Source organism: Thalassophryne amazonica, chromosome 8 (genome assembly GCF_902500255.1).
Source record: "Thalassophryne amazonica chromosome 8, fThaAma1.1, whole genome shotgun sequence".
NCBI classification, from domain to species: Eukaryota; Metazoa; Chordata; class Actinopteri; order Batrachoidiformes; family Batrachoididae; genus Thalassophryne; species Thalassophryne amazonica.
The window spans coordinates 87,579,765-87,607,144 of NC_047110.1; the positions used below are offsets into that span (position 1 = coordinate 87,579,765).

The 27,380-nt window shown below is 43.9% G+C and overlaps 1 protein-coding gene across 2 annotated transcripts in view; it reads right to left on the reverse strand.

The window, feature by feature from the left end:
- Nucleotides 1-27,380, reverse strand: part of osbpl5 (oxysterol binding protein-like 5) — a 149,236-nt gene that overhangs the window by 93,304 nt on the left and 28,552 nt on the right. The window contains exon 2 of one of the 2 annotated variants that reach the window (XM_034176893.1): nucleotides 18,338-18,399. The exons of the other annotated variant lie outside the window; for it this stretch is intronic. The gene's annotated coding sequence lies outside the window, so the exon portion shown is untranslated. The remainder of the gene's footprint in view (nucleotides 1-18,337; nucleotides 18,400-27,380) is intronic. 2 annotated transcript variants of the gene reach the window in all.

The following is a 27,380-nucleotide window of genomic DNA, read 5'->3' on the forward strand; positions in this document are numbered from 1 at the left end:
CTTTCACAACACTGTTAGCAGGATTACACTGACAGATTCTCACCAAATTTGCACCACAGATAGATATTAGGGCATGGAAGACTACATTAAATTTTGGAGGTCATCCAGATCCGGATCTGGATTCTGGTTTCACATTATATAGGCTTTGAAGGATTACATCAAAACTATTTCACAGATTCTCACCAAATTAGCACCACAGATACATATTACACCATGAAAGACTCCATTAAATTTTGGAGGTGATCCAGATCTGAGACTCAGCAATCCAATGCAGAGTTGGGACACCTGTTTGATATCAATCATACCCTGACATGTGGGACTCCTGAGATGACTATAAGATGGTATATTCAATTACACACAGCTTGAAGGTTGTCAATGATATGGCTTTGAGGGGTGTCACTATCATCAACCAATGGCCAATGGGGAGGAACAGAAACGATACTTACTGCAAGTTGTCCAGGACCATCGAGCAGATTCCCTGACACAAGAAAGAGCACACTAACCATGAGTGACAATAGTTACTAAGCAGAGGAAAAACGAGCACTCACAGGGACGAGGAGTGGAGGTGCACGGCTCAAAAACTAAGTCAATGTAAAAATATAGCCAGCAACACTCAAGTGTCCTTCTTAATAAAGGTTTTAATGACTCACGGCAAGGCGACAGGATCAGGAGCACAGACGCGTTTCGACTAGATCTTCATCAGTGTGTACTGATGAAGACCTAGTCGAAACTAATCATCAAAGCTGTATTTTACCATGATGCTATACTATAGTTTTGAGTTCAACATTCAGTCATACAAGCATGACAAGTGTTTCTTGTGTATTTGTTTCTTTTTATGATGTAGCATACATGTACTATATGAGTGACAATACTTACTGATCACTAAAACTGTATAATATGATGATAGTATACTATAGTTCTGAGTTCAATATTCTGTCATACAAGCATTTTTGGTTTGTTACCTTTGTTCTTTCTCTAATGTAACATACTTATTATGTTGTTTACACACTACCACAGTGTCTGTCTTATTACAAATAATCTTGCCTTTTATTCTGTAGTGCATTCTTAAATGGTACAATATCTGCAAAAAAGAACAATTCCGGAAATATTCAAAGGCCTTGAGCAACCTCTAGATAGTTTAGGAACTTAGCACACATTTAACACATTTAATTGCACTCTATCGAGATTATTTGGGTAGGCCCAGAATATATTCATATTTCAAAGAGGACCCCAGCATTCTAAAGTTTAGAAATGGCTGCTTTGGGATTTTCAACAGTCTCAAAACTCCACAACCGACTGCACCCAAAAGCCCTAAAATTTGGCCAGGAAGACGAGATTTCTACAGGCACATAATGAACATTGCTGATTTCCTATTGCATTGCCTTTATTTCCTGTTGGCTAATCCTGTGTGAGGCCAGTCAGATGACTATTTTATTGCCTCACATTCACAGCTGTTGTTATTGAGTACCATAACTGGTAGGATAAAACGTTTATTCCAAATTGGCAAATTATGGATAATATCAAATACTATTAAATTGGTCTTTAGTTGTATCCAGCAGTATACAGCATAAAACCAGTTTTAACAACACACTGGTTTTAATAGAATTCCATTTGCACTGTAGAGTCAAATCACCACTGAGCATCACACATTTTCAATGTTATCTGTATTGCCAACTAAAATATGATGCCCCTTAACAAGTCCAATGACAAGTACACAAGTAAGATCTCTCACACAAACAGGCACGTTCTTCAACGTTCTTCACGTCCTAACAACAGGGCAGCTATCATTCAAACTGTTTATACAGATGAATAAAACTCACTTCAAACTCATGATAAATAGTTATTTACAGTATTCGAAAACAACCTACGCTTGTGTGTGTGATAAAATGTCACACTATGATAAGTTTAATTCTGCATATATAATCAAGGCAACCCTGATAAACTGAAGTTGTAATCATTTTCAGTGGATGCCATCATTATGTCAGTTATTGGGAAAAGTCATTTGGCAAAGTGCCTCTAGTATTCTTTGTGCCTCATCGCAAAGTAGTAGGAGACACAATCACTCTTGGTACATACAGTCATTTCTGAGAACACAGGCTTCTTTCAGGAGTAAAAGAGACAGGACAAAAAAGGCTGAAAATCAGATGTGCTCAGCAGTCAGTGCAGATCTAAAGACTCTATCTCTCTGAGTGTGATGGTTTCAGCAACTAGAGCCATGCTTGATAAAACTCAGAACCAGTGGCCTTCATACTGACAGCAGATTAATCATTTACTAAATCATGATATATACAAAAAATAAAGCATGAGGCTTTCTAAAATTACTGTTACATTCTTGATCATTTTTAAATTACTACAAACAAAATGCCACCAACATTTTATAAACTGCTGTTGGCAATGATGGTTGGAGAAGACTTAAGGAAGAATCAAATGACTAAAACACATAATCCAATGCTGTAGGACAAAGAAAAAAATGAATAATGCTCAAAACAGCGCGCATGCACGCACATGCGCACACACACACACACACACACACACACATCCCCCTCATAAATGGCTAAGGTAAGTGTGCTGTTAAAACTAAAGCTACCATGTCCCTGAATGGCTGCTAAATCTGGTTCATAGAATAAGTAACTTGCTGTCTGCACAGTTTAACTTCCACAAAATTTCCTTAAACAACCCTCCACTGCATCAGAGAAGAAGCTCGGATATAAACAACAAAATACTGTATTGGTCAGAAAATAAGAAAGAAAGTCTTTTTTGTTTAAATACATCTTTTAAGGCTGCAGCTATCGATTATTTTAGTAATCAAGTATTCTATTGATTATTCTGGCGATTAATCGGCTAAAAGTACTTTTGCATTTTTAAACAACATCAACAGTCCAGGGTTCTCCCTAAGAGGCCCTTCACACATAGTGCAAATTTGATCAAAGTGCACATGAAGCAGGAATCGTATGCAAAACACCTGTTGCTACAATTATTTGCGCACACCAGCGGCTGAAAGACAGAATGTGCGCTGTGCGAGCCCATCGAACCATCTCGCAGCAGGTGTAAGCCAAATTCCAGGTGACACACACAAACATCTAACACCACTCACTGGGCACTTATAAAATGTGTGGTCAGTCATACTATCATCACCAGTGGTGGTCCTAGAGTGATTTACTCCCCGGGTGAAACCCCCTGCGTGCCCCCCCCCCCCCCCCCCCCCGCACACTAACATGGCCACCACCTCTGCCCCACCACCCATGAAAACACTAACTTCATCCAGAACACCCACAATCCCACAAATTAACTCACAACAGCTATTTTCAAGAACAAATTTCTGGTTTTAATGACTACTGCAATAACAAACACAAAGAAATTGGCACAGTCTAATGTGTCATCATCCATGGACTTATCTACAATGATCATCTCAAAAGTTTGCAGGAGGGCATCATAATTGTTTGCCACAGTGCTCACTATCCGTGATGTGAAATTCCATCGAGTAGGAGCATTTCTGGGCAACCTTGAGCAGCCTGCAGACTCAAGAAAAGACATTCTCTTTGTGGATTTTGAGAAAAATGTGGCAAACCCAGAGAGTGATGCAAAAAATATTCTGCACTCAGATAAGCATTTAGCCCCCTGAGACACAACCAGATTCAGTCTGTGTGCATAGCAATGCACAAACATTGCACTGGTGGATATTGCTTTAACTTTGGTCTGCAAACCATTGAGAGCTGAAGCCATGACAGCAGCCATGGCTTCTTCGTAAGGAAGACTATCAAATTGCTTCGCCAAAATCCGGTCCACAACATTCAAATTGTCTGCCATTATGTGCAGCTTGCTACCTAGCTAGCTCGATAGCTGGGACTGGCGTGAGGCTAGTGTGAAGCTTGTCCGCCTGTGAGTGCTTTGTGACGGTGGAGGAGCTCAGCAGCACCCGCTGCTCGGTAGGGACAGAAACTGCGATAGAAGTCAGAAAGAGTGACAGAAATCAGTCTCCAAACACAAGCAGCTACAAAAAAAAACACCAGAAATAGAAGCTCGATTTGTCATTTTTAACAAAGAAAATGCCGCTAAGAGGATTAGGAAAGTCTCCGGTTCAACTCAGAACAGAATGAAAATTAAAAAATGCTCCCTGGGATGTTTACACCAAAAGATCGCTGATTCGCTCATTTTGCTGTCAATCAAAAAGGGATTCAGCCTCAGACAGATCATCCAATCAACATGCAGAAGCTGAGCGTCCAGGCCAGCCGAGGCCAGCCCACTGCCCCATAGACCCCCAGACACGCTGAGCGTCCGATGGGCAGGACAAAGCCCAGCATTTGTCCAATGACTCGTCTCGTTTCGCTGCATGCTTTGTGTCGCTACTGAACTCTGTGGACAGTTTAAAGCACTGTGAAGCTGTGGGAATGAGTGAGGGGAAAACCGCGTCGTTACCAGTGATAAGAAGCTGATTCTGAACTAAAGTTAAGCGCGTTGCAACCCCCCCACCCCCCCCCCACCCCGTTTATTTTATTTTTTATTTTTTTTGGCCCCGGGCGGCTGCCGTTGGCCCGCCTCCAGGACCACCCCTGATCATCACGAAAACAGTCAGCAGACAATCAATGTCAAGCTGGATGCGAAATTTGTTGCAGTGCCACACGACTGTGGAGTTGCTGAGTGCACATGTGACATGCCAGAGTGTCAGCACATGTGCGTGTGTTGCGAGTGCGTGTTTTGTGGTGTCAGGAGTTCAGCCCTCCCCTGACACCGGACCGTAAGCACAGGTGATCAGTGTAATCCTCAGTCAGTCAGGCTGCACATGAACGTGAGCACAGCCTGTAAAAAACTGGGATCTGGGAGGGGTGCAACAATTTACCCAAATGGACTAAATGACTAAATGAAGTACTTTTATTTATTTTCAGAAATGAGCTCCGTTCTCAAAACAGTACATGATGCAGTCTCTCTTTGTCTGTCTCTTTAGAATGCTGAAACAATAAACAAGGTATGTTTAAGTACGTTTATGAGAACTGGCAATTTTTTTTTGGGGGGGGGGGGACATATAACAGACTCTGAACTTTAAGATCTACGTAATGTTACGAGGCCTAACGAGGCAGCAGTGTGTCCTGTTGTACGTTTGCAAAGGTGAGTGCTGTTTGCTTTTCATGTACTGTTTTGAGAACGAGCGCATTTCTGAAAGTAAATAAAAGTACTTCATTTAGTCATATTTGGAGTCCGTTTCGCTTTAAATGTGCAGTAAGTCTATTTCAGATGATAAGCGTGGACACTCTCTCTTAAAAGATTTTAATTTTACTATTTTGTGTTGCTACACTGATTAGCTCTTACACAGCTTGTGCATATGCTCTAGTCTTCTTCAGTTTTTTTTTGGGGGGGGGGCGTTACAGTGCCACACACAGGCCTGGCATATGTACTACAATGTTAAACAGAGGTTTGAGGCACAGAATTTGCCTCAAACATTTTTGGAATCAAATTATTTGAGTTAATCGACTAATCGTTTCAGCCCCAACATCTTTTTTTAAAAAGGACGAAGCGAATTGGATGCCAAAAATTAAACATGTTTAATTTTTTTCTGCGTCGAGCACAGGATGCAGAAAGGAAGTAGTTTCAACACAAGTCAGGGCAAAGCAACGATACTCAACATGACTGGATGCCACACCCACACAATACAACGTTACCGACGCCAATTTATTTATTATTTATTGTTCCCAAGTTATAAATCACGCAGGATTGTTGACACAAACCTTTTATGTGTGTACACAATGCAGTAAAACTACACTGCACATGTGAACAATTCAAAGAAAAAAAAATGCTCAGATTGCAGCCTCACTGCAGCTCATTGCGCTCACCTTGTCAAATTCTCTCTGATTGTGTTAAAGTCCATAAGTAAGTCCTGCTCACAGACTGACTGCCAGAGAAGGACATATCCACATCCAGCATAAACTCCAGACTTCTCCATGTCCACTCACAGATGGTTCGCGCAAGTGTGAACACGTGAAATCCGGCTGCAGCTCCCGGTCACAGGAAAGAAGATAAACTATAACAGAACTCAGAGCGCACACCTGCAGCTCAGCACAAGACATAGAAACTTAAAGAGAAATCAGAGTGCACACAGACTGGCTGCAGCAGAGTCTGTCTGCAGCACCTCATCTGTGCCCTCACCTCCTCTCTGCCCCCTGCTGCATGCACCTGACCCAAACATTCCTGCGTCATCATGATGCCATATGAAACAACTCGAAGCGGCCTGGTGTGAAAGGGGCTTAAGAGGGACTCAAAAATGCAGTGTTTTTAATATGGTGTGTGGTTGTCTTTTTTTTAAATACGTATATCAGGCATTTTCCCGCACCTTTTACAGGTGGTAGCTCAGTGGTAACATTTCTGACTGGCAATCAGAGCTTTTGGAAGTTGCAAGTTCAAATCCCATGGGTGGCATGTATTTTTTATTTTTGTTATTTTCACAGTAGCTACATGATGTGGTTACACATCAAGCAGGTGCTCGCACTGTGTTCCCACGTGCACGAAACCGTTGCAGCATGTTTTTTTAATTTAGTTTTTCTTCACAGCAGCTGCGTGATGTGGTTACATTAATTTACTGTCTTAATGTATTTTGTAATGTAAATTGTTTATTTTCTTGTTATCATAAACACACACCATTATTATTATTATTTTATTTTAACTTCTATTTTGTAATTTGATTTTTAACCCCTTAACGCCAGAATTTATATAGCTGTATATAAAAAAATGTTTTGTGTGTTTTTGCCTTTAAGTAGATGGTAAATAATGTTGAGATTATTAATTTCACTTTTGCACAAAAACTAGATAGTAATATTGGGTATTCTGGTAGATTCCGGCAGATTTCACTTTTAACAAGAGATTTTGTCATGGAAAGCCGCGCGGAGGCTTCGTGCGTCACGACCGATTCGCTTTGGAAGCGAGACAAAGGAACACCTCCGTTTCGGCGTGTCAGAGGACAAGTTCGGACATGTCTATCTCGGCTTTCAATGCTTACCAGTCCAGTAAGTATCAGTGAAATTGTGGAGAGCTGGACATGTCCAAACTTGTCCTCTGACACGCCGAAACGGAAGTGTTCCTTTGTCTCGCTTCCAAAGCGAATCGGTCTTTACGCGCGAAGCCTCCGCGCGGCTTTCCGTGACAAAATCTCTTGTTAAAAGTGAAATCTGCCGGAAAATGGCTGATGTCCAGCTGTTGTGATAACCAGAGAAAGAGCACACGACGGTCTCGTATCCACAGAGCCATCCGTTTAGAAATGGTCCGGTGGCTTGTGCCGCGTCGTCGCAGCTCGGAGAGCGGCACGCTGAGTGCCCTTAAAGGGGTCGTTAAAGCTGTACTAACAGACCTTATTCTCTGTGAAGCCCGTAAAATTTTCACCGAAAGCCAGATAAATTTTTCGAATGGTTTCCAGGTGCCAGTCTCTAACAGCTTCTGAAAAAATTCTGATGGGGAAAAAAAAAAAACCAAAATCATTCCGCCATTTCCTGACAATGAAAATCCGATGACGGGGCGGGACCACTCCTTCCACAAGGTGTGCTCACAGGCGAATGATGTCACCGACAGGCGTGGAAAAACTCATGCATGCGCACAAGGGTTCAAGCTTATCTGACGTGAAAACATATGAATCAAATCCATATAGTTTAAAAAAAAAAATAAAAAGGTACGATACTTTATGGACAGACCTTGTACATTGAACTTACTAAACAGAATCACTGACCGCACTCACACTTTTAATATAAAGATGACTTACTGCCTCTTGCTGGAATGTCGTATGAGTCCAGAATGTAGTTAGCAACATTTATTGTTCAGTGTTGTTAGCCAATATCCGTAGCTTCTCCAAAAATATTAGTCTTATCAATGTTCCATTTTGGCAGCATTCATCCTTGACCCAAAATACATAAGCATACCAAATGGCAAATGTCAGCTCTCCTCGGTTTTTGTGTGTTTGAAACCGCACACACGCACGCACGCACACAGAGACTACTTGGCAATTATAATATAGACATGGACAGTGGGTGGGGGCAGGACTCTTCTTTGTGTCTAATGACTAATTAGAAAGTGTAAGGGGCTGCAAAAAAAAAAAAAAAAAAGATTCCCATCGGGTGGAATCTGTAAGTTTCCACCTGTTAAAATGTCATTAAGCAAAAAACAAAAAATTAGTCATCATTGTTTTTCACTCTGACAAGCTGCAGGTTTTTCTCTGAATGGCTCTTGAACTGTTTTTAAATCTTGACACACTGAAGTTCCTGTTAGACCTCCCTGAACTGTTTTTAAATCTTGACACACTGAAGTTCCTGTTAGACCTCCCTAATTCGCTGAGTTGATATCTCACTGCCTTTGCTGCTCTCTCAGGTATGCTGCTCGTTTCTCACTGCACGCAATCTCACCAACAAAACACTAACTCAATATGGGACTAGTGTGTGAACTGTGTAGTCCATTCTTGTCCTCATACAACACAAATTCTCAAAAGTTCCTGGGTTGCAAGCAATCAGCTATGTCACACGGACAATCAATTCGGTGCAGGGTTATCGTAGAGTTTTAGAAATGATCATAAAAAATAAATTACAAACTACTTGCATGCTAATTGCAAGGCTGTTGCTACGTGTGAAACACTGCTGGTGTTTGTTCATGCCTGCTAAGACTATGCTTTACCACAGCATTGTGGAGAAACACATACACAGTACTGCATTGTATATGTGTAAAGGAGGTTTTGAGCATGCTCAAAGTCATGCAATGTGAACTGTGCAGGGATTAAAGCAAGAAAATTAATAATATTCTGACTGAAAATGTTTTTCAAGGCCAAATCATAAGCTGTTCACCATCTACATTTTTATAGAAACCTTTTGGCGATCGCGCCTTATGGCCCAGTCACACGGCACAGGACGATTCCTGAACGAAGGGAAAAAGTAAAAAATGTCACAATCTGTTGAGAAAAGGTGGACGAAAGAGCTTTTATCATCGAACAGTCTGCGAAGCAAGAGCGCAAAAGGGACGAAAGAGGAAATTAACAAAACCAAAGCTCACGATCTCGACGAAACGCACCTGGAGCCACAGCTGGAGCAGTGTGTGTCTGCGTCTCTGCGTTCCAGCACTCGGCGCTGGGACGGAGCTCACAGCACCTGAGTCCTGGAGAAACTGTAAACAGAATCTGTGGAGATCTGTGTGCACGTCGGTGGACCACCTGCTCTGGTTCCTCGTCCAGAACAAAAGAGGGATCATGTCCATCATTATCAGAATCCACACTGTCTGTTGACACGCTGCGCACTCCATCTTCCTCCAAGCTGATCACTGATCCACAACGTGAATTCTGCCTTCCAGAACAGCTCTTTATATAATCATTTTGATTGATTTACCTGTTGCCACATGTACAGAAGGACTGGATTGTCATTCCTACACTCAGATTGTTATATTTAATAAAAATAATAAGCGCACACAGGAGCTCCTGCTGCTGCTGATGCTGCATTCAAGTACCGTCGGAAATTATACAACTTTTTTGTTGTTTCAAATTCAACAGATGCTTGTGGCAAAATAATTAATTATATCCACACAAAAGATTAATTTTGGCCTATGTAACGTGCCTGAGCCCATTGAAGCTGCCCCCCCCACACAGATAAAAAAAAATCCAAGCAAGCAGGCTGTTTGCCCTGTAATTTCCGATGTACATGAACGCAGCAGCAGCCTCAGCGCTCACAAACCGGCTTCTGCGCTGTGTGAAAACATTCAGCTGCTCCAACGAAGTCAAATTAAACAATAACGTTACAAAAACTACACAAACGCTTAAAAAATGTCAAGAACGACAGCAAAACGAGACAGACGAATTGAGGTTTTCGTTGCCCTTCGTTCAAAATTTTCAACAGTTTAAAAATCCTGACGAAGCGCCCGCTGCAGGAACGAGGCTGCGCGAAGGTTAAACGATGCCAACGACAGTCAACGAAGGTCCAGATTTCTTGTTTCGTCAGGTCTTCGTCACCCTTCGTTAAGTGCCGTGTGACTGGGTCATTAGGGTTTAAGGTAAAACTAGGTGGACAACATTATATTTCACTCACTAACCATTGCTGCACTTTTCTAATGCAGCCAGCACATTACAGAGAGTCTTTAACCTACACATTATTTAAATCCTTCAGGATAAACACATTTTAAGGAGACAACTTTTCTAGAGCTTTAATTTAATTCAAAACCAATTACCACCTCTAACCAGGACCTGAAATGGGGGGGTTCTTTTTTGGTGAAAGTGGACCTTTGAGGGCAGGGGGTTTTGGGGTTTTGATGTCCAAGGATGCATTCTACAGGGATTTTTGATGACTATCTTCTCACCCTGATCCCCCTCAGTTTAGATGTACTACTTAATGTGTGTTGTATTTCTGTATTCTTTTGCACATTTACACTTTTTCTTTGCCATTAACCCAACTCGATATTACAACCAACTAGGGCTGAAACGATTAGTCGAGTAATTCGAATAATTCAATTACAAAAAATGTTCCGAGGCAAATTCTGTGCCTCAAAGCTTCGTTTAACGTTGTAGTACATACGCCAGGCCTGTGTGTGGTACTGTAATGTCCCCAGAAAAACAAACAGAAGAAGAAGTAGAGCAAGCGCTAATCAAATTAGCACAAAAGCTACAGCTTTCCAATGCGACAAACAGAGGGAAATAAAGCCTTTTAGGAAAAAGATGGTCCACGCTGATCATCTGAAATAGCTTACTGTGCATTTAAAGCAAAGCAGTGTGTTTGTTTAAAAAAAAAAAAAAAAAACACAGTTTCGTCCGCTGGCCGTTCTACGTGCTGCAGCCGGCTGCTGCCTCTTTCTGCCCAGTGTGAGCAGCTCAGCACTGCCCTCACACAGCTCCGTCCCGGCCACAGTCTCTGGAAGAAGTCCACGCTTTCTTCTGTGTGACTCGCAATGAGTGTTTCGCTTTTTAATTTTCGCTTTTTTGGGCAACACACAATGCTTCACAAACACGGGAACTCAAATAAAATAATAATAATAATAATAATAAACAAGTGACTGCGAGGCTGCATGTTCAACCTCCATCTGAAAGTGAAATGCACTGGCTGAATCGCAGAGAGTATTAAAAAGAAATTCATGCAGGGACCCAGTCCACCACCTTAATAAATAAATAAATTAATAATGGTTAAATTTTACAAGTTGGGGAAAACAAAAACAGAAAGCCACAACCCATCACCATTTCAGCAAAATGTCAAGACTTTGGCCCAACTTTGGCTGAGCTACTGACACCAGGAAAGATCCAAAACTTGTAAAGATGTGAAAAAAATAATTACCCATGAAAACAAAGGGATACACTAAATTTGACAATCTCCGTGATGACGCAGTGACACTGTGCCAGTACTTAGGGGAGCCCTGGACTGTTATTGTTTTAAAACGCAAAAGTACTTTTTATCCGATTACTCGATTAATCGCCAAAATAATCGACAGAATACTCGATTACTAAAATAATCGATAGCTGCAGCCCTACAACCAACACGTTTGTTTGATAAGATTACTAACTACAAGAGCTGTAATCATTTTCATATTTTTGGCTTCTCTCACCCTAACTGACCTGGTTTTAAAGAAGGAACCCCAAACAGGCCTAGTAATGCCCAAACTTAGATATTACATTAAAAAAAACATTTCTTTACAGCCCACTTTACTTATGCAGAAAAGTTCAATTAACTAAACTTATTTTTATATGGCTCATCAATTAAACTTAGTCCAGAACTATAGTAAAATGTAGGCCCAGATTAATACTGATTTAAACAGAGCACTTCGCACCCACAACACCCTCTTTCTGTCTGGATTTGCCCTTGGTTTACAGTCTCTAAGTAGGAACAATCAAGAATTTGTGCGTGTATGTGGAAAGCATGACCTGATTGAGAGGTAAAAAGGTTTTATGCGTGCCTTTACGTTATGCCATCCTCAGAAAGATATTTTAGGTGTATTTTGGGTCTGTAATCAACGTAGAGGAATGATCATTTTCCCGACAAACACCCTCAAAAACAACGGCTGCTCTGAAGGACCAATAAGGGAATCATTAAGCAAAAAGGCTATTAATATCGGTGGATCAAATCATTTATTAACGATACTCCAAAAGAACTGGTTCTCGATACCCAACCCTAGTGCTGACAGACATCGGCACTCAAACACACGGCCCCCTCCTTCTCCCCAGGGGGAGAAGGAGTAGTAACAGAGACCTTTAATCCCTGATTGTGTCACATTTCATAGTGAGGCTCATAACAAAGTGATATGTACGTAACATGTAATATACACAGCTTTGTGAAGCCTTGTTGCTATCCGCAGTGTCTTGGTGGCTACAAGAGCCTTATTATAAAATAAAAATTGCATAGTGTGGCCCCAGCTTTAGACACAACAGATCATAGTTTCACAAATTTTCTCTGTTGAAAGAATTGAGCATGTCAAATGCATTACATGACAATCAAAAACAGTAATTTCTCAAAAAAGTAACTTAGGTTACATAGGATAGCCTGAACAGAAGATCATGAAGATCCAACTGCTTATGTGACTGAGGTCTGATGGTTCAAGGTGATATGTTGCACCCACAAATCTTAAGGGTATTTACTTTTCCATGTACAGTACAGAGACATAAAGGCCAGAGTGGTTTACTGGTGATGGGTTATACTGGATAAACAGGGACAGACTAACAATACTTCAACTCTACTGACCCACAGAATTTCATCTTCTTAAATGAGAATAAGGACACCAATAATGGAACCCCCAATAATGGCCACAACAAAGCAAACAAATGACTGACAATTCAATTTATTTCATTTATATAGCGCCAAATTACAACAAAGTTGCCTCAAGGTGTTTCACACAAGCAACAGGAAACAGCTCTACATAACCAATGTCAGTTGACCAAAACATAAACTGGGTTGTAAAGTTTATCACAGTTCAACGTTACTGGCACACAACTTGGTAGTAAATCATGACGTACGCTGCACAAATGCGTGTGGATTTTGATCACGTCACACAACAGCTGCCTGGATGTGAGCTGCTAGGTTCAGGTCGAGACATTTTGTTGGTGGTTAATGTGTAATGTGCTATTAAATATCATGCATCTTCACACTGTTTACACTTCCTCACTGATGTGTGTGAGAGCTACCGTGGCACACTGTGTTATCCTGTTAGACCCTTGGATAACAGCAGAGCACAGGTTATAACTGATGTAATCAAAACACAAGGTTACAACAAATATATCCTTGTCAATGTTTTTATCATAAGTAGTCTTATTCATTTCAATTAACATCTATTTCTTATTGATGGAATAACCAATGGTTTCTTGCAGGGATGCATGATAATGGATTTTTGCCCATATTTGAAAAAATGATATTTTGAGACAGTATCAATTTATAGACTGGGGAATTTTTTTTTCTTCTTTAATTTCATTGAAGTCTCTGCTGTACTGAATTGAGCTATTACTCCTATTGGGACTGCCAACTTCTTGTACACACAAACACAAAATATGTGCTTATCCATCCGATTCCTTATCGATTCCCTTATCTATACCTCTTGTGAATTTTCTGTGTACTAAAAGTAGGCTTTACAGGTTTTCTATGTCAACATTTTATTGAGTCTAATGGCCCAGTCACACGGCACTTAAGGAAGGGCAACGAAGCCCTGACGAAAGAAGAAATCTGGACTTTCGTTGACTTTCGTTGGCATTGTTTAACCACGCAGCTTTGTTCCTGCAGCTGGCGCTTCGTCTAGATTTTTAAACTGTTGAAAAATTTGAACAAAGGGCAACGAAAACCTCAGTTTGTCTGTGTTTCGTTTTGCTGTTCTTGACGTTTTTTAATCGTTTGTTTAGTTTTTGTAACATTAGTGTTTAGTTTGACTTCGTTCGACCAGCTGCATGTTTTCACACAGTGCAGAAGCCAGTCTGTGAGTGCTGAGACTGCTACTGTGTTCATGTACCGTCAGAAATTACACGCAAACTCAGCCTGTTTGCTTGGATTTTTTTTTATCTGGGTGGGGGGTCAGTTTCAATGGGCTCAGGCACCTTATATAGACCAGAATTAATCTTTTGTGTGGATACAATTAATTATTTTGCCACAAGCAACTGCTGAATTTGAAACAACAAAAAAGTTGTGTAAATTCCGACAGTACTTGAATGCAGCATTAGTAGCAGCAGCAGCTCCTGTGTGCGCTTATTATTTTTATTAAATATAACAATATGAGCGCAGGAATGACAATCCAGCCCTTATATACATGTGGCAACAGGTAGATGATTCAGATGATGATATAAAGAGCTGTTCTGGGAGGCAGAATGCACGTTGTGGATCAGCTGCAGCTGGTGAAAATAACCGCACATTGGGAATCAATACGCGGCGTTCACACACACTGATCAATTTACTGCTCTGATATATTCAATCATCTTTACACTTATATTCATTCCCTATTTTGACAGTTTTCTGTTATAAATCAATATATATGGCTTAGAACATAATTCAGTGATACAGCAATGACCACAGCACGCCAGAGGGTTTTTTTTTTTTTTAATTGGAGTAAGATGGAGCGCGCAGGGTGTCCTCAGACAGTGTGGATTCTGATGATGGAGATGATCCCTCTTTTCTTCTGGATGAGGAACCAGAGCAGGTGACTCCACTGATGTGCACACAGATCTCCACAGCTTCTGTTTGCAGTTTCTCCAGGACTCAGGTGCTATGAGCTCCATCCCAGCGGCAAGTCCTGGAACTCAGAGATGCAGACACACACTGCTCCAGCTGTGGCTCCAGGCGCGTTTCATTTAAAGCGTTGAGATTGTTAGCTTCAGTTTTGTTACTGTAAGTTCCTCTTTCATCCCTTTTACGCTCTTGCTACGCAGGCAGTTCGGTGATAAAGCTCTTTCGTCCACCTTTTTCTCAACAAATTGTGACTTTTTTTACTTTTTCCCTTCGTTCAGGAATCATCGTGTGCCGTGTGACGGGGCCATTAAAGTAAATAAATATGAAATTGGTCACTGTATCCTTCATCTCTGGACATAAATAAAAATAAATAAAATCTGTAGCTTTTGTCAAAACCATTTACTTTCAGACATTTTGGCATGAATGTCTCTCCATACCTCTGAGCTGAGCCCAGCTGGCTGCTGCACGTCAGCGCAGGATGTCTCATTTTGAGAGGAAAAAAAAAACGTTTTGATCAATTGGTAGAGAAGCTTTAATCTTTGACTGGACTGGGTTGCTTGATGCGAGGACGTTTCGCTTCAAATCACAGAAGCTTCCTCAGCTAAAATTCTTGCTCTGGTGGTCTGACTTCTGTCTTGACTCTTGTAGAGAAGAATAATCAAGAAGTAACAAAAGCTGGAGTTTTAAACCTAACCAGACCCCTCCTACCAAGAGGCAGACTGCTATAGGCTGGTGACTAAACAATAGCTCTAATTAGCACCTATTGTGCTCTAGTTAACACCCTCCTAATGACAGGGCAGCTGTCCCTCTCCTGACGGCTCCCTTGACAACTCTGCTGATGATGTGAATGACTCATTACCATGAACAAAAGACTGAAACTGCTTTGACCTGAGTACCCCACTGTAAACAGGGGATAAAGCATGTCTCAGACCCCCTCCCCGGTTAAGGCTAGGTTTCAAACGTTTCACAAAGAATGCTTCCTTGACCCCTCTCTCAAACCATTTCTTCTCTCTGGCTAAGATTTTAACTTCCTTGTCCTCAAACGTGTGGTTAGTGTCTTTAAGGTGGAGATGAACTGCAGACTGAGGTCCACTGGCGCCCTCTCTGCGGTGCTGGTATAGCCTTTTGTGTAAAGGTTGCTTAGTCTCACCTATGTAGTGTTCGTTACAGTTTTCCTGACATCTGATAGAATACACTACATTGCTCTGTTTGTAACTAGGGATCCTGTCCTTAGGGTGAACTAATTTCTGTCTCAAGGTGTTAACCAGTTTAAAGTAAAGTGGGATTTTGTGCTGTCTGAAGATCCTCTGTAGTTTTTCCCCTACTCCTGCTAAATAAGGGAGAGACACTCCTCTTCTTCTTGTCTCCATCTCCTGTCTATCTGGTCTCTTTGTTCTCTGGGACTTCTGCACTTTGTCCAGGGACCATCGTGGGTACCCACATACTGTGAGGGCTTTCCGGACAAGTTGTTGTTCTTTAGCCCTTCCCTCTGCAGTTGTGGGCACCTGTAGGGCTCTGTGTTGAAGTGTCCTGATCACCCCGAGCTTGTGCTCAAGGGGGTGGTTTGAGCCAAAGAGCAGATATTGGTCAGTGTGAGTTGGTTTTCTGTAAACCCCTGTCTGGAGCTGCCTGTTCTCTCCAATCGTAACATCACAGTCCAAGAAGGCTAAATGGTTGTTTCTGGCATCCTCACGTGTGAACTTGATATTGGCGTCCACCGAGTTGATGTGTTCTGTAAAGTCCTCAACTTGCTGTTGCTTGATTTTAACCCATGTGTCATCAACATATCTGAACCAGTGATTGGGAGAGATGCCCGTGAAAGACGTCAAGGCTGTCTTCTCCACTCGTTCCATGTACAGATTGGCCACAATGGGGGATACCGGAGACCCCATTGCACAGCCATGAATCTGCCTGTAGTAATTCCCCCTAAACAGGAAATACGTGGTGTTAAGACAGATCTCCAAGAGCTGGCAGATGTGGTCTGGTGTGAGTTTGGTCCTTTCAAGTAGAGACACATCCTCCAGCAGTCTCTGCCTCACAGCTGAGACAGCCTCAGCGGTGATCAATTGCAGTTTGTCTGTATTACAACATTTGGAAAGAGGTGTCAATTGATTTAAACAGTGTTTTGCTTTGAAGTTATTAATTCTGACTGAACTCTATCATTCTAACTTGACTCGGCAGACAGCCACGCAGCGTTTGGAGCTGTGTGAACAGAACGGAGGACGATTCTCGTTTCTTTCTCGCAATAACACAGGAGTCCCAGTTAGTAACTTTAATCTGCACAAAAGTGACTCAAGATTGACATATTCAGGGATGAAAGTGGTGAAAAACAAAAAAAGTTGTAATCCAAAATTACCCCCCAACACCACCCGCACAAAAATGTTTGAATTCTGGAAGCTCTGAAATACAATCTGGGGCAATTCCAGACAATAAACTGCAGTGAGTGCAGCATCCATTTTGGTGAAAAAACCAACTTTCCTGATTCAAATTCATTCCAGTAATATTCTGCTCTTACTAGGACGCAGCAGTTTTCTAGCTTGGCAGATAGTTCTGGAGGAAATCACTGAAGAAATGAACAAATTGAAAATATGGTTTGACCAAAACAAATTGTCATTAAACTTAAATAAGACAGGGATGAAGTGGAAGTGTAAGAGTCACTAGGTGTTCACAGGAAACAGTTATTTATTTATTAATTTATTTATAGTCATTGTTAGTTGGTTTTATATTTTCTGTTGTGTTTTTAATCAGGTTCTTTTTGTCTCTTTCTCTAAAATTGTATTGTAGCATTATTAGTTATTATTACTATTAGTGTTGTTGTTGCTATTATTATTATTATTATTATTATTAATATATAAATAAAAATAAATGTAAAAAATATTACAATTTGTAATACATTTGACTCTTTTACAACAAACACTGAGCCATTATTATACAGAAAACAAATGCACACAAACGTGCTGAGATGCGAACAGCTTAATGCTAACTTTAACATTAAAAATCCGCGTTAGCATCGGTCCCGTTTTGAAGTTATAAAATACATTTATCAACTGTTTCAGAAGACCATAACAGGTCGGTTTAACATGAAAAAGGTAAATATTACTCACAGACATATGAGCTTTGGGGTTTTAGCGGGGAAAATTAAGATAAAGCAAAATAAAACAAAGAACCAACGAAGCAGCGGGTCGGATCTTCATTGCTTCAAGCTTCAAAGAAGAGCCACGCTGCAGAAATGGTTGATTACATACCCTGCAGGGGTTTTGTAATCAACATAGAGACATGATCATTTTCCCGACAAACACCCCCAAAAACAAGGACCGATAAGGGAATCGTTAAGCAAAAAGGCTGTTGATGTCGGTGGATTGAATCGACACCCAAAAAGAACCGGTTCTCGATACCCAACCCTAAATATGACAATATTTGTTTCTACCCCAGATGTATCATCCAGATATAAATGTGCATCACTTGTTTGTATTTTTGCAACTAATGTCCAAATGTGTAAAACAGCTATCTGTTGAGTACTTTTTATACAACTGTCATGGATATAGACAAGAGCACAAAGAATTGTCAAGAAAAGACCAAAATACACTTTGCAATAATAAAAAAAAGAATTATAAAAGTTATACCGCATTGATATATATATATAATTACTATTTTACCTGAACATACACATGATTAAAGTTTGTCCAATAGCACATAAACGCTTGTCTTACCTTTCACCTGAGTCGTGGAAGACACTGCATCCAGACTTCTTTTATGGCACAAACCGTTTCACCTGCAAATGCACAGAAGTTACAGTGAAGTTTCTTTCTTACATGTGCAAGGCAAACTCCCTCAGTCCCTCCTTCCTATGCTCCTCCTGGTCACACCACTATGCTGCACTGGGAGAAGCTCCACCCAGTCTTAGTAGTCCTGAGGGATCTTAACGTCTCTCTTGGCCAATGCACAGCCTGTCTGCCACCTGCACAAACTGTGCTATCGGTCAGTAACAGCTTGTCTTAAGCGAATATGGCATGAGGCCAACAGGACTGTCTATCATGAAAAAATTCAATCTGATGGAAGAAACTGCTTCAAGGAGACTGATAGTGCTCTCAGACCTGCCTCATAGAAAGAAACAGGATTCTGTTCAGACTGTGTATTTAGTGAGTCAACAGAAATGGCAGCAGTTAAAGCCAACCACACACGGGCATCAGAAAAGTACTACTTCTCTTCCACTAATCAAACACACACTCTAGAAGGATGTAATTACAAGCAGGATGAAAGCAAAAAACTCAGGACTCTAATCTCAATATCAAATGTAATGACTACTAATCTTAAATTTAATTGTATTTATTTGAACTACCCACATAATATGTAGCCGTTTCCTGCTAAAAGTACCATTTTCAACACAATATTCTGATTTTACTTTTGTTTTCCCTGAAATAACACTTATTCCTGCCTTTGCTTAGAACAATGCATTACCAAACAGCTGGGTTATGAGATAAGTCACATATCTGAAATCAAATAAAAACACGTGCATGGCCACAGATGCGTGCACACTCATACACAAACACTGACTCATATTTATAAAACACACATTCACACAGTATTTTACTGTAGTAACATTTCCAACAGTTGCAAAACTAATTTTACAATGTAATGTTTTAACCAAAACCCCAACCTCTGGTGCTGAAAAAAGCCAACACAGAAGATGTAAATCTTATAGATCCATAAACTGAGGCTAGTGCCAAAAGACTGTCACTCTTTATGGATGCCCATGTTAAAATGTCCTACTTTATAGCAGAAATAGTCATGTTTACAGCTTGATACAAGAAAACAGTTTTAGTCTCTGTAGCTAGTTCTCCCCATTCATAAAAACTGATACAGCAGGTGATTTTTTTTTTTTTATAATTCATCACTTCACGGTATTTTAAGCCTTAAAGTTATGAATAATTAGAGGCATGGTTACTTTGATTGACAGCTGTGTGTCAGAGTCCGGGCCTCACAAGCAATGGCTGGTATACAAATAATGAATGTTTAAGACTTGAATGGTACGAATATTTCATGAGGTGAATGTTCCATCTTACACCGAATTAAATACAAGAAAATACCAAAATAATAGTCACTCTTTTAGACATGTAGCATCTACTCTGTGGGAAACATGACTTATTTGCTTAGGGAGAAACGTGGTTGGAATAAGGTCCAGAACTCTGGATGCTCAATATTGGCCCAGCTTCACCAACAAAGTGCTTGGAATAGATGTTTTTGTCCTTCTTGACATGTTTGTGGGAGAAATTTGGTGGACCACAAGCACGACTCCACCACTTGTACTTCTCAGTGGTTTCAAAGATGGGATAAAGTTTACTCCTTCCATGTAATCCTTTGTGGGTATCTTGAATTGCTCCACGTATACGTATTTTCTCGTATTTGCGCCATTGAAAGAATGAAAAGACATTCATTATTTATTTTTATATAATGGCGAAAATAGATCCTTGTCATTTGATATATTCATTTATAAACACAAAAGGTGCTTACATTTTGGTGTTTGTCACTGGTGCTTTGATGTCAACAGTCCAACACAAACTTTAAAGGACATGTCGCACCAAAATCATAAGAATTAAGATTTAGGCTTTTAGTGACCAGCCGATGATCCATCAGGATTACTTTGTGCACTTCCGTGACTGGGTTCAAAGTATATGGCATTCTCAACAGCTACGGAGACGTCCGAAAACAAAGTACTCGTGAGCACTTGTGTGTTTCCGACAAGTGAAGTCACAACTAGAAGCGCCCCAGCGTGCGATTCAATGGAATGTATCTGATAACGTTAAGAACGGAGGCACAGATTGATTCCAAAGTTGACATAAGTGTGATGTTGTGTTATGATGACTCGTTTTTAAGTGATAACTGTTCATTTTGATGTAATCACAGTAAAAGCTGTGGCTCCAAGAAGGTTTCTGTCCACCTGCACTGCCATGAGTCATAAACACAGCCTGTCATGAACCATCACTGCTCCAGGTTCAGTTTTGTGCAAAATTAATTATGAGTATTGCTATCAATTGGGCCAATAACCGGTTTCATGGTATACCACGGTATGAAAAAGCCACGGTGTCAAAACCACTAAAATTTTCCGTTACACCGTCCCTACAGTATGAGCGGGTTATGAGAATTCTTGACAGGCAGAGCAGAGACGGCCGCTGCCGCCCTTCCCCCTGGTGCGCACTGTCTCTGTTTACAAACAGGCAGCTAACATTAGCTAGCTCTGCATCATGACTGAAGGAGGCAAAGCCTGCGCTGAACTTTTCCCTCATCTAAAAGGATCAAGTGGGCTTTTTCGTTTTATTTTCCGCAGAATATCCCTTCAAGCCAAAAACGGTGGCAACAAGGCACTGTAGCTATGGCCTGTGTCGGATGTGGAGCAATTCAAGATACTGAGCATCCGGAGTTCCGGACCTTATTCCAGCCACGTTTCTCCCTAAGCAAGTAAGTCATGTTTTCCACAGGGTAGATGCTACATGTCTAAAAGAGTGACTGTTATTTTGGTATTTTCTCTGAAGTTATCAGTGGTACAGTGCTCGTAGCGGTAGACATCGCATCAATTAGTGCACGTGAATCACACGTGCTTCATATGCAAATAGCCATAATGTTGTTAAAGCACATTTTAAAGCTATACATAATACCATGAAACCGTGAAAGCGTGAAACTGCGGTATTTTTGCCCATGGTTATCATGTCGTCCAAATCTCATACCGGCCCATGCCTATTATCAATAAAATAAAATAAAAAATACATCTGCTGCCGGGGGAGAACGAGCATCTCAGCTGCACAGTGCATGCACACACAGCAAGCTTTGCAGCACACATACACAGCTCTACATTTACACTCAAAGTAAAAAAATAAATAATATTTATACACAAAACACAAAAGGGGTAAAATCCTGAACATGCCAGACTCACCATAGTGTTATGGATTAATTTCCAAATGTAAACTTCACGCGATCAACTTCACGCAATCTCACACGCGCACATGTGAGATCGCCGGCTGCATCTCTACCTCTCTCTCGATTGTGGCATGTAAAAAAATGTCCATGAACTCCTGGAAATAATTTATTCTGACTTTTTCTAATGTAATAATTCCATCTCTGTGTCCAGGCGGTTGTGTGGGCCGCCAGAAGAGGAGGTACTGCTGGCCCACCACCAGAGGGCACCCTGCCTGAAGTGTGGGCTTCAGGCACGAGAGGGCGCTGCCACCACGGACACAGCCGGGGGTGACAGCTGTCACTCATTATCTCATGACAGCTGTCACCCATCTTCACTTCATCATTCCACTCCATAAAAACCGGACGTCATCTCCACCTCGTTGCCGAAATATCATCTACCTGTGAAGGTAACTTTCTCAGCCGTTGTTTTTGTCTTTTCAGACAGTGTTTGCTTCTGTATTGTTTGCAGTCAGTTCTGTGAGTGCTCGCAGCTGGAGGCTGAGTTTGTGATACGTGGAGAGCTGACGTCTTTGCTCCCCACGCCAAACTGTTAATAAGTACTCATTACTACTGCACGTGCCAGTTTTCTGGATTAGAGGTGGTATTCCCACCATTGCTGTTACTGGGTGTGCACGCACCCACATCTTACTGTTTTTACTCCTCCCCAGCAGTACCAGATCCGACATTCGGAGACGGTGGCCACCTGGGGACTCGGGACTTGGCGGCTCCAGTATTCTCCAGGTTCGGTGGCGGAGGAAATCGTGTGGTTCCGGTTCTTTTCAGGACAGACGTCTTCTATCCTCGAGCCTGCCCACACGTCACCTTTGTGGATTGACTGTTTGCATAAATTCTGTAATCCTCTGTGTTTTGGTTGTGCTCTTTCACAACAGTAAAGTGTTCATATTCGACTCTTTCATTGTCAGTTCATTTACGCCCCCTGTTGTGGGTCCGTGTCACTACACTTTCCCAACAGGATATCTTGGCCACGTCATGGATCCCGAGGGGCGTCAACCATCTGTTGGACAACCAATGGAAAAGCAGGGTGCACAGGCGTCTGCAGGAGGCGTGATTGGTGAGTTGCAGCAAATCCTTACCGCTCGGTTGGATCTGATGACCGAGCAAAACGTCATCCTTAAACGCAGGATGGAGGCTCTCACCGCGAAGGTGGAAACGCGCGCTCAGGGAGCTGCTGCAGCTCCTCCTCCTGCCGACCCGGTGCAGAACATAGACGTTCCTCTGGTCGTTCAACGACCCCCCCACCATCCCCTGAAGCATACATAAGTCCCCCAGAGCCGTACGAGGGTTGTGTGGAGACGTGCGCGGACTTTCTCATGCAGTGTTCGCTCGTCTTTGCACAACGTCCCGTAATGTACGCGTCTGACGCCAGTAAGGTGGCTTATGTAATTAACTTGCTTCGTGGTGAGGCACGCGCTTGGGCTACGGCGCTTTGGGAGCAAAATTCACGGCTCCTTACCACTTATACTGGGTTTGTGAGGGAGTTCAAAACCGTTTTTGATCACCCTAACAGAGGAGAGACTGCGTCAACTGTGCTGCTGTCGATGAGACAGGGGCGCCGGAGCGCACCCGAATATGCAGTCGACTTCCGCATCGCGGCTGCGAGGTCCGGCTGGAATAACGTTGCGCTCCGCGCCGCCTTCATAAACGAACTGTAGTCCGAAAAGGTTCCGCCGTCCCCACGCTTCACAGCCTCAACGCTCTGTGTGGCTACAGCTCCCCCTGCTGACGAAGCTATGGACACAAGCAGGGCCACATTTAGACCACCTAACAGACAGAGGAGGCCAAGACATTCACGTGGGACATACACATATTTCCACACGACTCCCAGTTACAATCCTGAGCGGGGATTTAACCCTTCAAGCCCCAGCACTGGTGGACACGGGGTCAGAAGGGAATCTGCTAGACAGCAGATGGGCTAGGGAGGTAGGGCTCGCGCTCCCTTCGCCATTGCAGGTGCGGGCACTAGATGGCGCCCTTCTCCCTTTAATCACGCACAAGACACAACCTGTAACTCTGGTGGTGTCTGGAAATCATCTGGAGGAGATCGAGTTTTTTGTGACTCCGTCTACCTCCCGCGTGATTTTGGGCTTCCCTTGGATGTTGAAACACAATCCCCGGATTGATTGGCCGTCTGGGGTGGTTCAGTGGAGCGAAACCTGCCATCGGGTGTGTTTAGGATCCTTGGTTCCTCCCGGTTTACATGCTAAGGAGGAGGTCAACGTCCCTCCCAATCTGACGGCAGTGCCGGTTGAGTACCACGATCTTGCTGACGTCTTCAGCAAGGATCTGGCACTCACCCTTCCCCCGCACCGTCCGTACGATTGTGCCATTGATTTGATCCCAGGCGCTGAGTTCCCGTCCAGCAGGCTGTACAACCTCTCACGACCTGAGCGCGAATCAATGGAGACCTACATCCGGGACTCATTAGCTGACGGGCTGATCCGGAATTCCACCTCCCCGATGGGTGCAGGTTTCTTTTTTGTGGGCAAGAAAGACGGTGGACTCCGTCCATGCATTGATTACAGGGGGCTGAATGAGATTACGGTTCGCAATCGATACCCGTTGCCCCTGTTAGATTCAGTGTTCACGCCCCTGCATGGAGCCAAAATCTTCACCAAGTTGGATCTTAGGAATGCGTACCACCTGGTTCGGGTCCGGAAGGGAGACGAGTGGAAGACGGCATTTAACACCCCATTAGGTCATTTTGAGTACCTGGTCATGCCGTTCGGCCTCACTAACGCCCCCGCGACGTTCCAAGCTTTGGTTAATGACGTCTTGCGGGACTTCCTGCACTGATTCGTCTTCGTATATCTGGACGATATACTCATTTTTTCTCCGGACCCTGAGACCCATGTCCAGCATGTACGTCAGGTCCTGCAGTGGTTGTTGGAGAACCGGCTGTTTGTGAAGGGCGAGAAGTGTGAGTTTCACCGCACCTCTTTGTCCTTCCTGGGGTTTATCATCTCCTCCAACTCCGTCGCCCCTGATCCGGCCAAGGTTGCGGCGGTGAGAGATTGGCCCCAATCAACAAGCCGTAGGAAGCTGCAACAGTTCCTCGGCTTTGCAAATTTCTACAGGAGGTTTATTAAGGGCTACAGTCAGGTAGTTAGCCCCATGACAGCCCTGACCTCTCCAAAAGTCCCCTTCACCTGGTCGGATCGGTGCGAAGCCGCGTTCAGGGAGTTGAAATGTCGGTTCTCAAGTGCACCAGTTCTGGTGCAGCCCGACCCTGGCCGCCAGTTTGTGGTTGAAGTGGACGCCTCTGACTCAGGGATAGGAGCCGTGCTATCCCAGAGCAGAGAAACCGATAGGGTTCTTCACCCGTGTGCCTACTTTTCTCGCAGGTTGACCCCGGCTGAACGGAACTATGACGTCGGCAACCGAGAACTCCTTGCGGTGAAAGAGGCTCTTGAGGAGTGGAGACACCTGTTGGAGGGAGCGTCTGTGCCATTCACGGTTTTCACTGACCATCGGAACCTGGAGTATATCAGGACCGCCAAGCGGCTCAACCCCAGGCAAGCCCGCTGGTCACTGTTCTTTGGGCGTTTTGACTTCCGGATCACCTATCGCCCCGGGATCAAGAACCAAAGATCAGATGCCTTGTCCCAGGTACACGAAGACAAAGTCAAAACAGAGCTGTCGGATCCACCGAAGCCCATCATTCCGGAGTCCAGTATCGTGGCTACCCTCACCTGGGACGTGGAGAAGACCGTCCGGGAGGTCCTGGCACGGAGCCCGGACCCCGGAACTGGACCGAAGAATCGTATGTACTTCCCACCAGAGGCCAGAGCTGCAGTCTTGGATTTCTGTCATGGTTCCAACCTCTCCTGTCATCCAGGGGTGCGAAGGACGGTGGCAGTTGTCCGGCAGCGCTTCTGGTGGGTGTCTATGGAGGCCGACGTCCGAGAGTATATCCAGGCCTGCACCACCTGTGCCAGGGGCAAGGCAGACCACAAGAGGACCCAAGGACTTCTCCAGCCGCTTCCGGTGCCTCATCGCCCCTGGTCCCATATCGGCCTGGATTTCGTCATGGGCCTCCCGCCGTCCCAGGGTATGATGACCATCCTCACGATAGTGGACCGATTCTCCAAGGCGGCCCACTTCGTGGCCCTCCCGAAGCTCCCAACGGCCCAGGAGACTGCTGACCTCCTGGTCCACCACGTCGTACGTCTGCATGGGATACCAACTGATGTAGTCTCGGATCGTGGTCCCCAGTTTTCCTCTCAAGTCTGGAGGAGTTTCTGAAGAGAACTGGGGGCCACCGTGAGCCTCTCGTCCGGGTACCACCCACAGACGAACGGACAGGCAGAACGGGCCAACCAGGAGTTGGAACAGACTCGCCGCTGTGTGACATCCTCGCACCCGACGGCCTGGAGTAACCATCTGGCCTGGATCGAGTATGCACATAACAGTCAGGTTCTTCTGCCACCGGCCTCTCCCCGTTTGAGGTGTGTCTGGGGTACCAGCCCCCGTTGTTTCCCGTGGTGGAGGAAGAGGTCGGTGTGCCCTTGGTCCAGGCCCACCTGCGGAGGTGCCGTCGGGTGTGGCGCACCGCCCGTTCTGCCTTGTTGAAGGCCCGGACGAGGGCTAAGACCCATGCAGACCGCCGGCGGTCCCCGGGCCCTGCATACCAGCCCGGGCAGGAGGTGTGGTTATCAACCAAGGACATTCCCGGCTTCACTGCGGATCCACCCTGTTTTTCATGTCTCCCGGATTAAACCACACCTCACCTCACCCCTCTGTGCTCCTGGTCCGGCGCCGCCTCCTGCCCGGATCATCGACGGGGAGCCCACTTGGACTGTACGCCGGCTCCTGGACGTCCGTCGAATGGGCCGGGGGTTCCAGTATTTGGTGGACTGGGAGGGGTATGGACCCGAAGAACGCTCCTGGGTAAAGAGGAGCTTCATCCTGGACCCGGCCCTCCTGGCCGATTTCTACCGCCGTCACCCGGATAAGCCTGGTCGGGCGCCAGGAGGCGCCCGTTGAGGGGGGGGGGTCCTGTTGTGTGGGCCGCCAGAAGAGGAGGCACTGCTGGCCCACCACCAGAGGGCGCCCTGCCTGAAGTGCGGGCTTCAGGCACGAGAGGGTGCTGCCGCCACGGACACAGCCGGGGGTGACAGCTGTCATGAGATAATGAGTGACAGCTGTCACCCATCTTCACTTCATCATTCCACTCCATAAAAACCGGATGGCATCTCCACCTTGTTGCCGAGATATCATCTACCTGTGAAGGTAACTTTCTCAGCCGGTGTTTTTGTCTTTTTTGCTTCTGTATTATTTGCAGTCAGTTCTGTGAGTGCTCGCAGCTGGAGGCTGAGATGGTGATACTTGGAGAGCTGACGTCTTCGCTCCCCACGCCAAACTGTTGATACATACTCATTACTACTGCACGTGCCAGTTTTCTGGATTAGAGGTGGAGGTGGTATTCCCACCATTGCTGTTACTGGGTGTGCACGCACCCACATCTTACTGTTTTTGCTCCTCGCCAGCAGTACCAGATCCGACATTCGGAGACGGTGGCCACCTGGGGACTCGGGACTTGGCGGCTCCAGTATTCTCCAGGTTCGGTGGCGGAGGAAATTGTGTGGTTCCAGTTCTTCTCAGGACAGACGTCTTCTTTCCTCGAGCCTGCCCACACGTCACCTTTGTGGATTGACGGTTGCATAAATTCTGTAATCCTCTGTGTTTTGGTTGTGCTCTTTCACAACAGTAAAGTGTTCATATTCGACTCTTTCATTGTCCGTTCATTTACGCCCCCTGTTGTGGGTCCGTGTCACTACACTT